Raw genomic sequence first — 22,419 nt, 5'->3', positions numbered from 1 at the left:
GGGAAAAATCTTTTTATGTAGGAGAAATATAATTTTCTTGTTAAGAAATAAAAAATTGGTGGGGTAGATTTTCATGCCTGAGACTCCAAAGTTCCCGGGTCCATCCCGCCATATCAAAAGCCAGAGCTGTACAATGATGTGGTAGAATATATATATATATTTGGGGCTGGGAGGTGACTCAGTAGGACAAGCACACACTTTTCTGTACATGAAGCCTCAGGTTCAACCCCCAGCACCATGTGGCACCAGCATGGGCAGTATTAAGGGAGCTATAGTAGTATTGGAATATTGCTTTGATGCCTCTCTGAAATTATAAAATATAAAAATGAATCACAGTGATGTTGAGGGACAGGAGGTATCTGAAGGGCACCACCCAGAAAATGGGAGTGGTGACAGGTGTGGCTTGGATAGGCAGAGGAGGGCTTGGGTGTTAAAAGGTAGACTTGTAGATGTGGCCTGCTCTCTCTGTCCAGGTCATCATGTGAATATTAACTCTGATTTTCTCTCTTTCTCTCTGTCTTTCTCTCTCATGTCCTAACATGGGAATGTTCTCAATTTCCTCGAATAAATTTAAAATTCCTGGATATCATGGTCTTCCCTCAATTCTTTGTTGAGATAATGTGTGACAAACTTTTTAAATGTTGGGGAAACATTTTGTATTGGGGGAGAAGTTTCACTTATCTATTGTTGGGTATGGTGTGTGAGTAGGAGAACTTTACCCAGATTACAAGACCCTGAGAAAGAGCCCAAAAAGATACCATAAAGTACTTAATCAAATATTTTCTACTTAGACCTTCCTCACCTACTTCCTATTTCACTTCCCTCAATCACTCTAAGTCTAACTTTGTCAGATAAAGTAAGGACTACAAAAGCTGTATAAGGGCAAGAAACCAGCACACTTTTCTTTTTGTAGGAATTTTAAACTTTATTTATGAAAATTAAGAACATTTACATGTTAGGCTGAGTGTGTGCCTGGGGAACATGTGTCCCAGCCTTGTGCAGCAGTGTCTGTGTCCTCCCCACCCCAGATACTTCCTGTCACTTCTGCCCTCAACATTTCCCCCTCTGGGAGTATGGACCCAAAATTCTTTTTGGGAGACTGGCACACTTTAATGATAGTCCTTTTGGTCACTATCAGGCTACCCCATCATCTGGGGCCCTAGTCAGGGAATCCTTGGATTCCCACATAGATAGGCCTAGACCTCTAACAGATCCCTCTCTCCACCATCACTGGTCATCTCCATTAGGAACAGCATTATAAACCCTCTTGTGGGCTTCTACAGGACCTTGCCCTCAATGTAGAATAACAATGGTAGAGACCGCCCCACTCTCTGAAGAGAGACATACTCTGCCACTCTTGGAAGACTGGTCCTGAAATTAGTGCAGCCTAGAATGTTCTTAGCTATGACCATGGAATGTGAACTCAGACTTACAGGGTTAGTGGTTACACAGGCTCTTGTGCTAAATATGAATAGACATGGGTCCTAAGTCATATCTAGGGGATATATGCATACATACATATATATATATATATATATATATATATATATATATATATATATATATATACTGCCATATGGGCTTAACCCACTGCGCTACCGCCTGGCCTCCTAAGTCATTATTTATCTAGTAAGACATTAAATAAAAAAAAAACAACACTTGTCTGGAGCATTATGACTCTAAAAATCATGTTTACTCAAGTATTCAAGGAAGAACTGCTAGGAATTGTGTGTGTGTGTGTGTGTGTGTGTGCATTTTTTTCATTTTTCACTCCAGTATCATTTTTCACTCCAGGGACAGGAAAGATGGAAATTAAAAAAAAAGGTGAATATTAAACTTGAGGAAGATATGGATTATGTCAGAAGAGCAGCTTAAGTTTTTAAAGAAAGGTTAAACACAGGAAAAGAGTTTGGTTTCTGAGAGGTCCGGTCAGGCAGGTGTAAACGGAGATGAGAGAGGTTAAGTGGTAAGAGGTAAGATGGTCTATAATTAGAGGAATAGAAAAGAGAGATCAGAGGGTGGTGGGGAGATGGCATAATGGTTATGCAAAAAAAAAAAAAAAGAGAGATTAGGGGCCAGAAGATAGCTTACCCAATAGGATGCATGCTTGACTGTGTTTATGAGCCTGCATTTGAGCTACTGGCTACAACTTAGACGCATCATGCAAAAAGGAAACTTTCTGAGTGGTGGAGTAGTGTGGTGGCATCTCTCCCTCTCTCTCCTGTGTCTCTCCATGTCTCTTACCCTCTGGAAAAAGAAAGAAGAGTCTGCTGGAGGGATGGAGGACGTTGAGAGTCTTAGAGAAGAAAGCAAGACAGGGACGACACAGAGAGAATTTAGGATTCACGTGAGGGAGATTTTCTGTGATCTAGATGGGCAGTGGTAGTAGTGATGCATTGACTTAAGACAGGATGCAGTAGCAGGAAAGCTGCCGGTGTGAACTGGGAAGCTGTGCAGCTGAAAGCCCAGCCCTGCCCTCAGCAGTGAGAGCTCCCTCAGAATGTACAGAAAGCCCACTACTGGGGTCTGTCCTGGCAGCACGGAGACCCAGTGGCCCCTAGAGCTTCTGCCTTGTGTACCAATCTCTCAACTATTTTATTACATTTTGGGGGTGGTACACACCCTTTTACTTTGAGTCTGTGTTTGTCTTAGGTGGGATTCCAGCAGACAACATATGGTTGGGTTGTGTTTTCTGATCCATCTTCCTACTTTGTACCTTTTTTTTAAAATTTTTTTTTATATTTATTTAATTTATTTATTCCCTTTTGTTGCCCTTGTTGTTTTATTGTTGTAGTTATTATTGTTGTTGTCGTTGTTGGATAGGACAGAGAGAAATGGAGAGAGGAGGGGAAGACAGAGAGGAGGAGAGAAAGATAGACACCTGCAGATCTGCTTCACCACCTGTGAAGTGACTCCCCTGCAGGTGGGGAGCCGGGGTTCGAACCGGGATCCTTATGCCGGTCCTTGTGCTTTGCGCCACCTGCGCTTAACCCGCTGTGCTACAGCCCGACTCCCACTTTGTACCTTTTTATAGGTGAATTCAGGCCATTGACATTTATTGATAATATAATACTATTATTCTAGTATTTTAGAGTGTTCTAATATATGACATGTTTATGATGATGTGACTGTTCATAAGGGACCTTTCAAAACTTCTTTCAGGGCAGGTTTGGTGATAGTTGATTCCTTCAACTGTTGCTTATCTGAGAAGGTTTTTATGCCTCCCATCTAGTTTGAATGACAGTCTAGCAGAATACAGTAGTCTTGGTTGAAAGTCTTTCTCATTGAGGGCATGATATATATATATATATATATATATATATATATATATATATATATATATATATCTTGCCATTCTCTTCTGGTCTATAGTGTTTGGAGAAATCTGCTGCTAATTTTATGGATTTTCCTTGGTAGGTGACTCTTTGTTTTTCTCTTGCACCCTTCAAGAAAGGTAGGAGAGAGAGAAAGAACCAGACATCACTGTGGTACATGTGCTGCTGGGGATTGAACTCAGGACCTCATGCTTGAGAGTCCATTGCTTTATCTACTGTGCCGCCTCTAGATCACAAAATCCTTTCTTTATTCTTATTCCTTTTCATTCTAAATATGATGTGTCTTAGTGTCTTTAAGTCTGGGTTAATTCTGTTTGGGACCCTTTGAGCTTCTTGAACCTTTATGTCTTTTATCTTGTCTAGCATATGGAAGTTTTCAGCTATTATGTCCTGTAAAATGCTTTCTTCCCCTCCCTCTCTATTTCTCTGGTAAGCCAATAATGCGTATATTATTTCTTTTGAAGTCATCCCATATGTCTCTGTTGTTGTTTTCAGTATTTCTTAATCTTTTTTGAGATATCTTACTTCTTTCTTAGTTTTCTCTAATTCATCCTCAATCTTGCTAATTTTGTTTTCTGTCTCACTTAATCTATTCTCTCTCCCCTCTGTTGTTTTCTGTAGCTCAGCTATTTTGTTACCCTATTCTGATTCTATATTAGCTTGTTCATCTAGTTGTTCTCTTAGCTCAGCTATTTCAGGTTTCAGCTTTCTAATCACCTCGAGATAGTGTTTTCTTTAGGAGTCTCATTTGCTATTTCTCCATTTCTGCTATTACTTTCAAACTCTTTCCTTATTCCTGTGACTAATACCTCAATTAGTGTTTGGATCTTGCCCTCATTCTTATGTGCTTCTACCTTGGGGGGGGCGGGGCAGTATCTGGGCTTTTGTTCTGGTTCATTTCTCCAATATTTCTTCTTGGTTTAATTATTGTATATGATGTGTTATGAGGTTCTTATCTCAGTACTATTCAATCCACTAATCACACTTGCCTGGATTGACTTGTGTCTATGTAAGGTAATTAAAGGGTTCACAGTTATGACAACAGTTGTTTAAATGTTGCCTCAATTCTTGAGGTGAAGCATGGTGGTTGTTAAAGCCTCTTTTGTTCTTTATCTTCCCCGTAGGCTGTGGTAGCCTGCAGGCTTTTTAAGTATAAATAGATTTTTTTAGCTTGACCTCTCACTCCTGACCAAGAGATAAGGCAGGGTGGGGGAAAGATAGCACAGTGGTTATGCAAAGAGACCCCATGCCCTAAGGGTCCAAAGCCCTAGGCCCACTTCAGCTTCTCTGACAACAGTCAGAGCCAAGAAGGGCAGCAGTCCTTGGCCCTGTGAGTTTCTAAACAAATCCTCTTTGTACTCCGGTGGGTTCTGAGGCAATTATTCAACGTGTTTTCCTTAGTAAAACAATGTGGAAAGGCTGCCACTATACAGCCCCACTTCCAGACCACTGGGAGTGTATATCTTCTCCTGGGTTGTCCCATCAGGTCTCTGCCCCTGATGTCAGCACAGGGCCTCCCTGCTGCTGCTCCAGCCTCCAGGGACAGTAGCAGTGGAGCCTCACAGTTGCATTTGGTGAGCTTTAGGGGATCCTCTCCTGTCAACAGTTTATTTGCTAATAAAACTCTGACCAGAGGTGGTGCCTTAAGTGGCAAACTGCAGAACTGTTATCAGTAGCTTCTGAGTAGATACAGACTTTCAGCCCCAGGAATTTCTCCTTAGGCCCCTCTCTGTCCATGAACCACATGTGTTTGCACTCACCTGTGACTTGGTAGGTTCCCAAAGTATTCAGAGTCTTGTCTGTATCCCTGCCTTGAGAAGTCTTCCAAAATATATTTTTGGATAGAAACAGAAAGAAATTGAGAGGGGCAGGGGAGATAGATAGATAGAGACATAGACATAGAGACACCTGAAACTCTACTTCACCACTTGTGAAGCTTTTCCCCTGTAGGTGTGGACCAGGGGCCTGGTCTTTTTTTTTTTTTTTATTTTAAAAAATATAGTACTTTAATACTGCTGTCAACCTCAGGTATGAACCTGTGGAGTGAGAAACTACCTACTATCTGGCGACACAATGACTTATACAAGAGAATTCTCAGAATTAGAGGGGAGAATCAAACACTCCTTTTTCTTTTTCTTTTTCTTTTTTTTTTTTTATCCCTCTCTCCACTGTTACTGGTCATCTCTATCAGATTTTTTTTTTAATTTTTTTTTTATTTAAGAAAGTATTAATTAACAAAACCATAGGGTAGGAGGGGTACAACTCCACACAATTCCCACCGCCCAATCTCCATATCCCACCCCCTCCCCCGATAGCTTTCCCATTCTCTATCCCTCTGGGAGCATGGACCCAGGGTCATTGTGGGTTGCAGAAGGTAGAAGGTCTGGCTTCTGTAATTGCTTCCCCGCTGAACATGGGCGTTGACTGGTCGGTCCATACTCCCAGTCTGCCTCTCTCTTTCGCTAGTAAGGTGGGTCTCTGGGGAAGCTGAGCTCCAGGACATATTGGTGGGGTCTTCAATCCAGGGAAGTCTGGCCGGCATCCTGATGACACCTGGAACCTGGTGACTGAAAAGAGAGTTAACATACAAAGCCAAACAAATTGTTGAGCAATCATGGACCCAAAGCTTGGAAAAGTGGAGAGGAAGTGTTAGGGAGGTACTCACTGCAAACTCTAGTGTACTTCTGCTTTCTTACTTTGGTGCCATACTCCAAACTCAGTCAATTTCTGCTTTGCGTTTCTACTTCTTTTTTTTTTTTTTTTTTACATGCATAACATTCCCCAGATTCCCATTTAACAATACAACCCCCACTATTTCATTCATCATTTTTCATGGACCTGTATTCTCCCCACCCACCCCCCCACCCCAGAGTCTTTTACTTTGGTGTAATACTCCAATTCCATTTCAGGTTCGACTTGTGTTTTCTTTTCTAATCTTGTTTTTCAACTTCGGCCTGAGAGTGAGATCATCCCGTATTCATCCTTCTGTTTCTGACTTATTTCACTCAACATGATTTTTTCAAGGTCCATCCAAGATCGGCTGAAAACGGTGAAGTCACCATTTTTTACAGCTGAGTAGTATTCCATTGCGTATATATACCACAACTTGCTCTGCCACTCATCTGTTGTTGGACACCTGGGTTGCTTCCAGGTTTTGGCTATTACAAATTGTGCTGCCAAGAACATATGTGTACACAGATCTTTTTGGATGGATGTGTTGGGTTCCTTAGGATATATCCCCAGGAGGGGAATTGCAGGGTCATAGGGTAGGTCCATTTCTAGCCTTCTGAGAGTTCTCCAGACTGTTCTCCACAGAGGTTGGACCAGTTGACATTCCCACCAGCAGTGTAGGAGGGTTCCTTTGACCCCACACCCTCTCTAGTATTTGCTGCTGTTACCTTTTCTGATGTGTGACATTCTCACAGGAGTGAAGTGATATCTCATTGTTGTCTTGATTTGCATTTCTCTGACAATCAGAGACTTGGAGCATTTTTTCATGTGGTTTCTCTGCCTTTTGGATCTCTTCTGTGGTGAATATTCTGTCCAAGTCCTCCCCCCATTTTTGGATGGGGTTATTTGTTGTCTTGTTGTTGAGTCTGGCAAGCTCTTTATATATGTTGGTTATTAAACTCTTATCTGATGTATGGCATGTAAAGATCTTCTCCCATTCTGTGAGGGGCCTGGTCTTTACGCAGTGTAGTGTTTGCACTTATCAGGTATGCCACTGCCTAGCCCCTCTCTTTTCTTTTCTCCATCTTTGTCTCTCTGTCTCCCCCTTCACTCTCAATTTCTGTCTTTGTCAACAAAAGCAAAGAAAAGTAAAAAGGCAAAAAACTGACTCTGAGCAGTGGATTCATTGCTCAGGCACTGAGCCCCAGCAATAACCCTAAAGGCAAAAATAAAACAAAGTAAAATAAGTACAGATGGGCTGGGGAAATATTGAATGTCTGAGGTCCAAGAAGCCCTAGGATTAATCCCTGGCACCACCATATGCTAAAGATGAACAGTGGTTTGGTCTCATGGAAATAAATAATTAAATTAAAAAAAAATGAGGCTAGAGGGAGTTGGGCAGTAGCGCAGGCAAGTTAAGCGCAGGTGGCGCCAAGTGCAAGGACCGGCATAAGGGTCCTGGTTCGAGCCCCCAGCTCCCCACCTGCTTCATAGGCGGTGAAGCAGGTCTGCAGGTGTCTATCTTTCTCTCCTCTTCCCTGTCTTCCCCTCCTCTCTCCATTTCTCTCTGCCTTATCTAATAATGATGACATAAACAACAATAAAAAGCAAGGTCAACAAAATGGAAAATAAATAAATATTAAAAAAAATTTTTTTAAATGAGGCTAGAGACAGTAAAATAGGTCATAATATTTTGGTGTGAAGTTCAAGATAAAAAAAAAAACAGGACCAGGGAGGGGGCTCTGGCAGACAACAAGCTTTGCATATATAAGATCCTATCTCTTGCACTTTCCCTCTCTTTCTCCCTCTCTTTTCCAGTTGAGAAACTCTCTATGAACTTCAGTTAAATTAATCTTTGTGTCTCCAACTTGAAATACTTGTTTGTTTTAGACTAGGACTTCTGATTGGGAGTATGAGAAACTATCTAGTTTATAAACAGTTTTAGAATATTTAAGGCAAATAAAGCACTGAACATGGCAAACAAGGTAACTAGAAATTTTTTGATAGAGACAGAGACCACAGTGTGGTGGCAGCTGACCTAACAGCTACCTGGCTTGTATACTATCCAAGTGTGCTATGTCCCTGGCCCCTGGTAATTAGATTTATAAGAGTTCCTTATGTTATGAGAAAGATTTCATGTGTAAACATTTTAGGTGTATCTTGTCAGGTAACTGATATGCATGAGAAAAAATATATATTAAGCATATTAATACCATCTAAAACAATTATGGAAAATTTACTAAGTTTGTAGATGGGGCTAATTGTTAAGGACATTTATTTATTTATTTATTTATTCTTTAAGTATTTATTTATTCCCTTTAGTTGCCCTTGTTGTTTTATTGTTGTTATTGATGTCATTGTTGTTGGATAGGACAGAGAGAAATGGAGAGAGAAGGGAAGACAGAGAGGGGGAGAGAAAGATAGACACCTGCAGACCTGCTTCACTGTCTGTAAAGCGACTCCCCTGCAGGTGGAGACCTGGGGGCTCAAACCGGGATTCTTATGCCAGTCTTTGCACTTTGCGCCATTTACATTTAACCCGCTGCACTACCACCCAACTCTCTGTTAAGGACATTTAAATCTGTTCATATTGAATTGAATAGCAATCAAAGAATAAGTGAAAGTGATTTTTTTTAAAAAAAAAACCAGTACATTTATAAATTGTATTTCAGGTTTTAGCAGTTAAATTTAAAGACTTCCACAAAGCCAGATTTATACTTAAATTTAAATAAATGGAAGAGTAATTTAAAACTCAGCTAACTCAAAATAGTCTCTTTCATACACATTAGACACTAAAATAGTCGCAATGGTGTGTTATTTGAGGAATTTGGAGCAGTGACTGGATCAGAAAGAGTGGCAGGACCCAAAGAAACCTGAGAAAAGGTGGTCCAGAGAAAACTGCAGGTACCACAAGAAGTTCTAATCCAGGATACAAGTGAGAGGTGATCCTCCAAGGATGCAATAGAATCAACAATTAAGTCTGGAAGATTGAAACAGCCACACCAACATCTTGATTAGAAAATCCTTTCAATGAAGCATCATTTTTCTTTTTATTTCTATTTTATTTGATAGGACAGAGAGAAATTGAGAGGGGGGTGGGAAGAGAGAGAGAGAGAGAGAGGCACCTGCACAGGTGCTTCACCTACAATAAAGCATTTCTCCTGCAGGAGTACAGCTGAACTACATTTCCCATCCCCCTCTGCTCTTGAGGAGAATACCTGAGTAAACATTAACCATTGGGACATTTGATTGGAGAATTCCCTCAATGAGAGTTAAGTCATAGTCATTACCTTAGCCTGATGTTGTAACTAAATTTCCCCCATTGTTAATGTTTCCAGTTACTTCTAAGTCTATAGTCTTTGTCAGGAGAGTTATACACTCTTTTGAATTCTATAAAACCCTGTGTTTTAAAACAAAAAAGTGTCATCAGTAAATCTGATGCTCAAATTGAGTCGGTGACAAAATTTTTTACTACATAGGTGAGGCTATTTATAGATTTTTATCTTAAGGTATATATTAATATATTTTGCAGAAGAATTACTGATGCACTTGGTTTTAGGGTGCTGCCTCCAATCTGTCTGGGGAAGACATCATTTGCATATGCTATTATGTAACACATATACCATATTGCCTCATTAAGTCCCCTAACATTCTAAAGATTGAAACACACCTGGGCTTATGAGCTTAAGACAAGGGACTGTGAACCTGAGGAAATGTAGGTCTGGATTGCATAATGTACTGTCCTAGATTCCAGAAACACTATTATGTTTGGGATAATCACTTCTGAGTTAGAGACCCAGGCTATTTCCATCTGGTGACTGCCATTTGCAAGGTCACTGCACATGGTCAGTCCTGGAAGCAGCCCTTATCAAGCTGCTCAGAGACCATGAACTGAAGCCCAATCATCTGGCACCTTAACAACCAAGGAGGCTAGGAGATGAAACTTACTGTGTGCTCAAGCTAAGGAAGAGTGAGGGTCTGTAAGCAGCAGGAAGCTTGTACAATAGCCCATGCTTCTGGAATTTTTTTAGGCACAATATTTATTTCATTTTTCTTACACAGAGAAATCATAACACCCCACCCACAAGAGACACATTCAGGTCCCACCCAAGGGACTGAGTAGTGGTGCATCTGATTGAGTGCATGTGCTATAATGGGCAAGGACCTGATTTCAAGCTCCTATTTCCCCATGAGCATTAAAGCACTGCTGTAGGTCTCTCTCTTTGTCTCTCCCTCCATATCTCCCTTTCCTTCTTGATTTAGCTCTGTTTATATCAAATAAATAATTTTTTAATATTTATTTATTTTCCCTTTAGTTGCCCTTGTTGTTTTTTATTGTTGTTGTAGTTATTATTGTTGTTGTATAAATGTTTGTTTTCATAAGTCCATCCCCTGATTTGTGGGTGATATATAATTCTGTCTAGGTGACTCCTCCTGGTCTGCTGACCTCTGAGCTAAAAAGACAAATTTTGTAAATACTATCTTCTTTCCACAACTTTTCTATGACTGCACTGTAGTTAAATTTTTGGTTTCCAATTGGAAATAGCATAAGCAATACTGTTCTGGATGCTCTTGATCTACCAACAGGCAGGTGTAAGCATTTCTCCAGGTAAGAGTGGATATAGGCTTGGTCATGCACAATGCTACTAGGTAATGACAGTCTGATTTTTGTCCAATAAATACATTTATTTACCAATGTACCAAGCTATCTTGCACCAAATACCATATTGCTGTCTTGCATTGTATAATAATTTTGTTTTTGAGGCAACTTTGGTTTATAAAAATATATGACTTTTTTTGGTGGCCCTGGGGATTGAACCTGGGACCTCAGAGCCTTGGGTATAAAAGTCTTTTGCATAATTACTATCTCCTTGGTCCTAAATATTTTAGAATTACAATTTCTTCTATCTTTAAATTGGGATACCAGATCAAACTCACCACCAATGTACCAGCATTCCTCCACCAAAGTCCATTATCCAAGACCTCCAGCTTTGCCTCTTCCCCTAATGCCCTTTGATGACCCAATTTTACAATTCAGTAGGAAGACTTCTCTTCACTTGACAAGTTGTTCCATTTATTTATTTATTTATTGCCATATAATCTTCCTTTATTAAAAGTTATTGGGGGATTAATGTTTCACAGTTGATAGTAAATACTATAGTTTGTACATGCATAACATTTCTCATTTTTCCACGCAATACAACCCCCACTAGGTCCTCTATCATCCTGTTCCAGGACCTGAACTCTCCCCACACCCCACCCCAGAGTATTTTACTTTGGTGCAATACACCAACTCCAGTCCAAATTCTGCTTAGTGTTTTCTCTTCTGATCTTGTTTTTCAACTTCTGCCTGTGAATGAGATCATCCCATATTCATCCTTCTGTTTCTGACTTATTTCACTTAACATGAATTCTTCAAGCTCTATCTTTGTTGTGCTGAAAATGATGAAATCACCATTTTTACTCTGAAAATGTCCAATAGTTCTAGTTTATCTATTTATTCATTTATCTCCCTCATTTCTTTAGTGATTTTCTGCCTGGATGATTTGTCAAGTTGAGAAAGTGGGGGTGTAGAAGTCCCCTACTACTACTGTGTTGTTAATGTATTGCTGTAGCTCTTTTAGTAGATGTTTGATGTATTTAGACGGCCTCTCTTTGGTGCATAGATATTGATAATCATTAAGTCTTCTTGATTGATTGATCCTCTGAGCACTAAATAATGTCCATCCCTATCTTTAAAATTTTTATTTATTTTAAGGTCTATCATGTCAGATGTGAGCATAGCTGTTCCTGCCCTATTTTTATGGTCCATTGGCTTGTATGATATTTTTCCATCCTTTCACTTTGAGTCTTTGCTTGTCTTGTTGAATTAAGTAGGATTTCAGCAGACAATAAACGGTTGTGTTGTGTTTTCTGATCCATCTTCCTACTCTGCAACATTTAATAGGTGAATTCAGGCCATTGACATTTACTGGTATTATAGACTGAAGATATTTTAATGCCATTCTTATAGACTTTTAGAGTATTCTAATATATGGCATGTTTATGATGATCTGACTTTTTATAGGAGACCTTTCAGAACTTCTTTCAGGCCAGGCTTGGTGATAGTTGATTCTTTCAACTGTTGCTTGTCTGAGAAGGTTTTTATGCCTCCATCTAGTCTGAATGACTATCTAGTGGGATACAGTAGTCTTGGTTGAAAGCCTTTCTCATTGAACACTTGTAGATATCTTGCCATTCTCTTCTGATCTGTAGTGTTTGTGTTGAGAAATCTGCTGCTAATCTTATGGGTTTTCCTCTGTGACTCTTTGTTTTTCTCTTGCAGCCTTCAGGATCCTTTCTTTATCCATATTCCTTTTTCATTCTAAATATGATGTATCTTTAAGTCTGGGTTAATTCTGTTTGGGACCCTCTGGGCTTCTTGAACCTCTATGTCTTTTATCTTGTCTAGCATATGGAAGTTCTCGTCAATTATATCCTGTAAAATACTTTCTTCTCCTCCCTCTCTTTCTTCCTCTGGTTAGGTCAATAATATGTATATTATTTCTTTTGAAGTCATCCCATATGTCTCTGTTGTTGTTTTCAGTATTTCTTAATCTTTTTTGAGATCTCTTACTTCTTTCTTCATTTTCTCTAATTCATCCTCAATCTTGCTAATTCTGTTTTCTGCCTCATTTATTCTATTCTCTCTCCTCTCTGTTGTTTTCTGTAGCTCAGCTATTTTGTTACCCTGTTCTGATACTATATTAGCTTGTTCAACTAGTTGTGCTCTTAGCTCAGCTATTTCAGCTTTCAGCTCTTTAATTACCTCGGGATTGTTAGTGCTTTCTTTCAGAGTCTCATTTGTTGTTTCTGCATTTCTGATGACAATTCTTGCAAACTCTTTAGTCACTCCTGTGACTAATTCCTCAGCTAGCATTTGGATGTTGATCTCATCCTTCTGTGTTTCAACCTTTGGGGGCTTTTAGCTGGACTTTTGTCCTGATTCATTTCTCCAATGTTTCTCCTTGGTTAAACCATTATTATAGTGTGTTATGAAGTCTTTCTCTCAGTATTTTTCAGTCCACTGATCACTCTTGCTTGGATTGACTTGTGTCTATGTAAGGTGCTTAAAGAGTTCACAGTTGTGGAAATTAACAGTTGTTTCAATGTTGCCTCAATTTGAGGTGAAGCATGGTGGCTGTTAAAGCCTCTTTTGTTCTTTTTCTTCCCTGTAGGCTATGGTAGCCTGAGGGCTTTTTAACTGTAGGTAGTTTTTTTTTAGCTTAACCTCTCAGTCCTGACCAAGAGATAAGGCAGGGTGGGGGAGAGATAGCACAGTGGTTATGCAAAGAGACTCACATACCCCAGGGATCCAAAGCTCCGGGCTCAATTCAGCTGCTCTGTCAAGCTAGGCAGCCCTGCTGGGCCCTGTGAGTTTCTAAATAATTCCCATTTATAGTCTGTAGATTCTGAGGCAATATATTCACCATGTTATCATCAGGAGAACAATGTGGAATGGCTCCCACTATACAGCCCCACTGCTAGCTCACTGGGGTGTAGCTCTTCCCTGAGTTTCCTGGTCAGTTCTCTGCCCCCCAGTGTCAGCATAAGGCCTCCCCCCTGCTGCTCCAGCTCAGAGAGGCAGTAGCAAATTGAGACTCACAGTTGCATTTCGTGAGTCTTAGGGGTGTCCTATGCTCCCTTCAGCAGTCTTTTTCTTGGTAAAACAGACTGGAGGTGGTTCCTCAACAGGCAAACTGCCATTGTTACTAGCCACTTGGGAGTAGATATGGGCTTTAGCCCCAGGAATCTCTCCTTAGGCTCCTCTCTGTCCACAAGCCACATGTGTTTTCACTCACTGGTGACTTGGTGGGTTCCCAAAGTAGTCCCAGTCTCATCTTGTTGCAGTCTCAGGTGATCTTTCATATTCCTTGTTCTTTAGAGAAGTTTCTCAACTAGGTAGAGCTGGAGGACTGGGCAGAGTTTTGGTCTCTGGGTGCTCTGGTGATTTGGTGGGTTCACAAAATAGTACTAGTCTTGACTTATTGCAGTCTCAGCCAGTCTCCCAAAATTTCCTTTTATCTAAGCCCTGTTAGTGTTTTTTTTTTTTTTTTTTTTTTTTACGGGGCTGGCTTAGTGTTAGTGAATTTTTTTTTTTTAGCTGTTGCTTGTTTGGAAAGCTATTCATCACTCCATCAAACCTGATTGATAACCTATCAAAAGTTGGACAGAGGGGCTTGGTGGTGGCACCCCTGGTTAAGTGTACGTTACGATGCACAAGGACTCATGTTCAAACCTCCAGTCTTCACCTGCAGAGAAAAGCTTTGTGAGTGGTAAAGCAATGCAGCAGGTGTCTCTCTGTCTCTTTCCCTCTCTATCTCTCCCTTCCCTCCTAATTTCTGGTTGTCTCTATTCAATAAATAAATAAAGATAAAAAATTTTTTTCAAAAAAGTTAGAAAAGTTGTATAGAATATTCTTGGATAAGTGTCTTTTCCATTAAAACCTTTGTTTGTATCCTGCCAGTCCATTTTATTCTTCAGGATTTCTATTCAGAAATCAACTGGTAGTCTTATGGTGGTATTTCATTACAGGTGATTTTTTTTTCTATCTACTCTTAATAGTGTCTCTTTATTTTTAAAATCTTAGTCACTTTAGTTATTTTGTGCCAGGGTTTTGCTGCTCTGAGCCAAAAAAAAATTTTTTTTTTCAGAAAGACAGAAGGAGAGAGGAAAAGACATCACAGTGCCATAACTGTATCCAGTGTGGTGGGGCTGGACTTGAACCTGGGCTATGTGAATGACAAGCAGACACAGTCTCCAGGTTAATTATCTTGCTGGCTCTGGAGCCTGTTTAAACTTTGTTTTGACTAACCAATTAGGACACTATTCAAAACAGAAGGGACATACCATTTCATTGCTGCCACATGGAGGTAGAAAGCCAAGTTCGCAACACTCCCAGATTTGGCCTCTATTGATTCATGAGGGGCTAAGGGCTTCATTTTACTGGTGGGATGTTTAGTTCCAGTTACCCATACAGTTTTCATGGACACTTTCAGGAGGTGGGGAACAGCCTTTATGGAGTTGGACTTCCCGCTTAGCTTTCCTTGAAATTACCCTAGTGTAGACATTGGGGACTCTCATTACAACTTCACAAAGGTGGAAGAATTCCTAGTCTCCCTCCTGGCCTTTTCAGGTATGGATCTGTGGGGGTCCAGTATTTTTTATTTGGTATTTCAATGAGGCAGAGTGGTTCTTGATTAGAAGCTTCTTTTAAAAATTTCTTTATTGGGGAATTAATGTTACACTCAACAGTAAATACAATAGTTTGTACATGCATAACATTTCCCAGTTTTCCATATAACAATACAACCCATTAGGTCCTCTGTCATCCTTTTTGGACCTGTACCCTCCCCCCCCACCCCAGAGTTTTTTACTTTGGTGCAATACGCCAATTCCAGTTCAGTTTCTACTTCTGTTTTCTTTTCTGATTTTGTTTTTCAACTTCTGCCTGAGAGTGAGATCATCCCATATTCATCCTTCTGTTTCTGACTTATTTCACTTAACACGATTTCTTCAAGCAACATCCAAGATGGGCTGAAAACAGTGAAGTCACCATTTCTTAATAGTTGAGTAGTATCCAGTTGTGTATATATACCACAACTTGCTCAGCCATTCATCTGTTGTTGGACACCTGGGTTGCTTCCAGGTTTTGGCTATTACAAATTGTGCTGCCAAGAACATATGTGTACACAGATCTTTTTGGATGGGTGTGTTGGGTTCCTTAGGATATCCCCAGGAGAGGAATTGCAGGATCATAGGGTTGGTCCACTTCTAGCCTTTTGAGAGTTCTCCAGACTGTTCTCCACAGAGGTTGGACCAATTGACATTCCCACCAGCAGTGTAGGGAGGGTTCCTTTGACCCCACACCCTCTCCAGCATTTGCTGCTGTTATCTTTTCTGATGTATGACATTCTCACAGGAGTGAAGTAGTATCTCATTATTGTCTTTATTTGCATTTCTCTGACAATCAGAGACTTGGAGCATTTTTTCATGTGTTTCTTACTTAGCCTTTTGGATCTCTTCTGTGGTAAATATTCTGTCCATGTCCTCCCCCCATTTTTGGATGGGGTTATTTGTTGTCTTGTTGTTGAGTTTGGCAAGCTCTTTATATATTCTGGTTATTAGCCTCTTGTTTGATGTATGGCATGTAAAGATCTTCTCCCATTCTGTGAAGGGTCTCTTGGTTTGGGTAGTAGTTTCTTTAGCTGTGTAGAAGCTTTTTAATTTGATGTAGTCCCATAGGTTTATGCTTGCCTTAGTCTTCTTTGTAATTGGATTCGTTTCATTGAATATGCCTTTAAAATTTATGTGGAAAAGAGTTCTGCCAATATTTTCTTCTAAGTATCTGATAGTTTGTGGACTAATATCCAAGTCCTTGATCCACTTGGAATTTACTTTTGTATTTGATGAAATATAGTGGTTCAGTTTCATTCTTCTGCATGTTTCTATCCATTGTTTCCAACACCATTTGTTGAAGAGACTCTGCTTTCCCCATTTAATAGTCTGGGCACCTTTGTCCAAGATCAGATGTCCATAGGTGTGGGGGCTTACTTCTGGGCTCTCAAATCTATTCCACTGGTCAGTGTGTCGATTCATGTTCCAGTACCAAGCAGTTTTGATGACAATGGCCCTATAATACAGTTTGAGATCTGGGAGTGTGATGCCTCCGGTTCTGTTTTTTTTTTTTTTCTCAAGATTGTTTTGGCAATTCTAGGTCTTTTCTGGTTCCAGATAAACATTTGTAGCATTTGTTCTATTCTCCTAAAAAATGTGGTTGGCATCTTGATGGGGATAGCATTAAATGTGTAGATGGCTCTGGGTAGTATATTCATTTTGATGATGTTAATTCTTCCAACCCATGAACATGGAATATCTTTCCACTTCTTTGTGTCTTTTTCAATTTCCTTGAGCAGTGACTCATAATTTTCAGTATACAAGTCTTTCACTTCTTTGGCTAGGTTTACTCCTAGATATTTTATTGTTTTTGTTGCGATAGTAAAAGGAATTGATTTCTGGATTTCAATTTCTTCTAACTTAGTGTTTGCATAGAGGAATGCTACTGATTTTTGAATGTTAATTTTGTAGCCTGACATCTTACTGTACTGCCTGATGATATCCAAAAGCTTCTTGCTGGATTCCTTTGGTTTTTCTGTGTATACTATCATGTCATCTGCAAATAGGTAGAGTTTGACTTCTTCTCTTCCAGTCTGTATCCCTTTAATTCTTTGCTCCTGCCTGATTGCTATTAGAAGAACTTCCAACACTATGTTGAATAGTATAGAAGCTTCTGTTTTTATAGGTTTACTCACTTTTTTGTTTGTTTTGTTTTGCTTTTTTGGTTTGAGGAAACAGACTTTTTAAAAAGTATTTTTTTCCCTTTTAAAAATATTTTATCAATTTTATTTGTTGGATAGTGAAGAACTCGAGAGTGAAGTGGGAGATAGAGAGGGAAAGATATCTGTAGCACTGCTTCAATATTTGTGAAGTTCTCCCTATCATCTCTCCCCCTCTACCTACACACACAGGTAGGAGCCAGGGGCTTGAAAGTGGGTCCTTGCATATTGTACTCAACTAGATATGCCACCACTTGGTTCCCAAGAGCAGACTTCCCCACCCCCTTTCTTTTCTGCTTGTGAATATTGGTGTTTCTTGACTGCTGAACTCTCAGTAGCACCCACTTTGGGATATGTGAGGTCAGTAGAAAAAACATGGTACTCACTACCATATTGTTTTTTGAGTCTCCTGAAATTTCTAGTCAGTCAGCCAGCGTTCTTTTTTCTTCTTCTTCATCATTATCATCATCTTCTTCTTCTTCTTCTCCTTCTCCTTCTCCTTCTCCTTCTTCTTCTTCTATATTTGGGGATTTCTCTGTTTTACATATGATGTCCAGGGTTATAATAATTAAAAAAATAAAAGACTTTGGGGGTGTGGCTTGGCGCAGCTATAAACAATCAAGAGTTTATGTGGTCTGGGAAGTAGCACAGTGATAAAGCTTTGGACTCTCAAGCATGAGGTCCTGAGTTCAATCCTAAGCAGCACATGTGCCAGAGTGATGTCTGATTATTTATATCTCCCCTATCTTTCCCATAAATAAATAAAATCTTTTTCAAAAATCAAGAGTTTATTACATCGAGGTGCAGTGGTACAGAGTGGTTATTTAGGTACAGAAAGATAGGCAATTATCGGCAAGTCAGTATGGCCGTAGGGCAGCAGAGATCGACCAGTCAATAAGGCCACAGAGGAAAGTCCTTTAAGCTAAGTTTATTGGAGCTTGGATACACATGTTCAGTCTCTCCTGTGTGAGGCAGCATTGTGGGCAGGTCCTGGGGAGCAGAGCAGGCACCAAGAGCATGGAGGAAAAGAGAGTGCTGCAAAAAGAGAGTGCAGGAAAAGAGGCCTGACTTTAGGCAGCAGTTAAATAACTCCCACACATACCTACAGTCCCTTGTGGGTTTGCACAGTTTCATACTATACTTGTAGGCTGACGTCAGCCATATGGCAATTACATTATTTAACCTCAACTACATGCTAATTACATCCAGAATCCATGCTATGTCACAACATAGGGTTACTAGATTCTGGATTTAGTAGAATAGAAAAGGTATGTTGGAGGCTGGGGGTGTGTGTCACATGTGGTTGAGTGCACACATTACTATGTACAAGGATGTGGGTTCAAGATCCTGGTCCCCACATGTAAGGGGGAAGCCTCATGAGCAGTGAAGTAGTGATGCAGGTGTCTGTTTTGCTCTTTCCCTCTCTATCTTCTCTTTCCCTCTTGATTTCTCTCTATCTCTAACCAAAACCACAAAAAAGTTTCAATTAAAAAAAAAGTATGCCTACTCTTCTCAAAATTAGAAGTCTCCCAACAAACACTTAAATTGTTTATTTGTGCATGCTATAGATATTTAGTGGATAACCCTAAAAGGAAAGCAAAACTACTCATTAGGGGAAAATATTTTCAAGTAAAAACTTTCATTTCTTTTTCTTTTTTTCATTCATTCTATGGATTTCGGCATGGGTAACAAGTCCTGAAATGTTCCTGGATTTCTAACAGTGGTAAGATTATAAAACAAATATTTCCTGCTGTGTGTCCAAGGGATGGATGCTTTGTACCCAAATCTAGTTTGGAACAGCAGGATATATCAGGTTATATCTACAACACTTTCATAACAGATATATACAGGTCTGTTAGACAGGGCCACCTTTGGTATTTGGTACATCATAGTTTTCTTCCTTTGCCATGTTGTCTATTCAAATGTTGTCTACAAAGACCGAAGGAAAGATAGATAAACATGGTTGTGTATGAAGATTGTACTTTGATTTGTGTTGTTTTTGCCAGGCTGGCTTCACGGGCTGGTAACAGACGACCAGGGACTCATGGTTGAGCTGTATGCAGTATCTCTTTATTCATGCAGGACACAGCACAATCTCAGCTGAGCTAGGCTAAACTAAACTACAGACAATCTTGTCCTTATAAATATACTAGCCCAGTAGGGTGGGAACAGGATGCCACGCAGAGAGGGTGGTGAGAAAAGTGACTGGTGAAAATCAGGGTATGACAAGGAGAGGGGGCGGAGCAGGCAAGAATTCTATCACTAAACCACCAATGCCCTGGAGGGAGGGTGGTGCTTGTTAACAGCGGTTATGTAAATAGAATGAAGTGGTTATGTAAATAGAATAGTGTTAAGCAGGGAGGATTAAACCAAATGAAACAGAAGAGGTTTTAGAAGCATACCAACAGATTTGCAATTTTCAGAACATAGAAACTTCCATTATACTATATCTTATGCAATTACACAGAAATTAAAAAATATTAAATCAGATGGAGTGGTTTATAATTCCTCCACCATTTTCAATTCTTCCACCAACACAAAGGAATAGAGAAGTCAAAACTGACAAAATAATTAGTTTACTCAGGGAAGTTGTGAGAGAAATTAGTTACATGTAGTAAAACACCAAATATTAGATGAAATTGTAGCTTGTGAATTGGATATCATTGTAGGAGATAGCCTTTGCAATTCATGACAGAGTAACTCATTGTTAAAAAAGGACTGAGAGCATCTGCTGATCAAAATCTAATCAACACAATGAGTACCACCATAGCATGCTTGTGTCCAGAGACGTCAGGTGTGGAATGTCAACCCTTTAGCCTCATTACTCGGGTGAGACCTTTCCTTTCACTGGATTCTCTAATTCCATTTCAGGTGGTTCACTTCATAACAAAGTCCCAAAACATAGATATAGACCAGGTCCCATGAGATAGAGCATATGTTCACATGTATCCATAAATTAGGGCAAAATATATACCTGAAAGCAAATGTGCACAATAGTCTGCAGTCAGTCAGTATATGCAGCAAGCAAGTAGAAAGACCCAAAAAGACACCATAAAGTTCATAATGAAATAGTGCCTACTTAGACTTAGATACCCTCCTCACCTACTTCCTATTATACTTCTCTCTGTCACTCCAAAGCTAACCTTATCAAAGTAAGGACTACAAATGCTGAATAAGGGCAAGAGACTGGCTTACTTTAATGATGACTCTTTAGTCACTATCAGGCCACCCCATCAGCTGGGGCCCTAGTTGGGGAGTCCTGAGATTCCTAAACAGACATGACCTCGAATAGCTCCCTCTCTCCATTGTTACTGGTCATCTCTATCAGGAACAACAAAACAGACCCCTCTGTGGGCCCCCATAGGACCTTGCCCTCAACATGGATCAACAACGGTAGAGAATGTTTCATCCTCCGAAGGGAGGCTGGACAACATACTCTATCTTCCACCTGAGGAAAATGGGTCCTGATATTGGGGCAGCTTGGAACGTTCCTACTCATGACCACAGAATGTGAGCTCAGATCTATAGGGATGCAGAGGTCACATAGGCTCCTAAGCTGAATATGGCCCCCAGATCAGATCAAATCAATGGGGTTTATAGTCAACAAGATTTATATACCTTTCCCATATTTGGGAGCTACTCTCTTCCCTGATCCAGCTTTCTGTTCCTTTTTCCAGCCATGACATCATCTCTCCAGACAATAACTTGGATCCACCTACATATCAGATGTCAGGCTCAGGAAAAAAAAAAAAAAACTAGTATAGTCATGGGCTCTTTGGAATATAACTAAGATAGGACTACTAACTATCTAAAAAACAGAGACCAGTCCCCTCCCAACTCTTCATCTGAACTATTTCAGCCTTTAGGTTCATGATTAGTGAACAATTTGTTTGGTTCTATATGTTAACTCTTTTTTCAGCCACCAGGTTCCAGATGCTAACATAATGCCAACTGGACTTCCCTGGACAGACAACCCTATCAATGTGTCCTGGAGCCCCACTTCCCCAGAACCCTGCCCCACTAGGGAAAGAGAGAGATAGGCTGGGAGTATGGATCAACCTGTCAATGCCCATGTTCAGCAGGGAAGCAATTACAGAAGCCAGACCTTCTGCCTTCTGCACCCTGTAATCACCCTGAGTCCATACTCACAGAGGGTTAAACAATAGGAAAGCTATCAGGGGAGGGGATGGGATATGGAGTTCTGGTGGTGGGAATTATGTGGAGTTTTACCCCTCTTATCCTGTGGTTTTTGTCAGTGTTTCCTTTTTTATAAATAAAAATTAAAAAAAAAAAAAACTAGACCAGGGCTTTGGAATAGAAGAGGGACATCACCTCTTAGGAACAGAGAAATATGTACTTAGTGAGAATTCTGAGGTCTTCTGCAGTGGAGCTGAACCCCTCTGAGGGTGACAACTCTGTGTTCAGAGTGAGAGAGCAGGCCACCTATGTAAGTACAAGCATTCTCATAAGGAAGGTTGTTGGGACCATGTGTAAGCCTGATAGAGCTTAGGAAGAACCACCCCCATTTTTGGATGGAGGTCTGAGAAGATAACCTCTTGGTAAGTCTCTCTCAACCGAGGTGAGCATAAGGGGGGAAACTCAGACTTGGTTCTTTCCTTCTTGACTCTCAGGCCCACAGATACCCCAGTACTTCCCTCCATTAACCACAGGCCACATGGCCGCAGATTCACTTATTCAAAGTCACCTTCTGATCACAGAAGAACACACCTTATCACACACCTCAGACCCTAGACAAGAGAAATTCCAAACTATATGGCCTTTTGATATTCATCTTCTCTCTGTCTCACCGTACAGGTTTAACCCCTATGCTTCTCTCAAATACCTTTGGATAATTAAGTTGCTTGTGTCATGCAGAATAACTGTCTTGTATCTCATCAATTCCTGTCATACCAGCCCCCTACCTTAGGGGCATGCTGACTGTTAAGAGACCTGTAATTTCTGTCATATTTCAACAATAATTACCTCCATTGCTTTTCTATTTAACTCATGTCCACTTTGCTAATAAACGGACTCTAGGA

The sequence above is a fragment of the Erinaceus europaeus genome, chromosome 4 (assembly GCF_950295315.1).
Source record: "Erinaceus europaeus chromosome 4, mEriEur2.1, whole genome shotgun sequence".
Taxonomy (NCBI): domain Eukaryota; kingdom Metazoa; phylum Chordata; class Mammalia; order Eulipotyphla; family Erinaceidae; genus Erinaceus; species Erinaceus europaeus.
Note: the sequence above shows the minus strand (reverse complement) of the source record.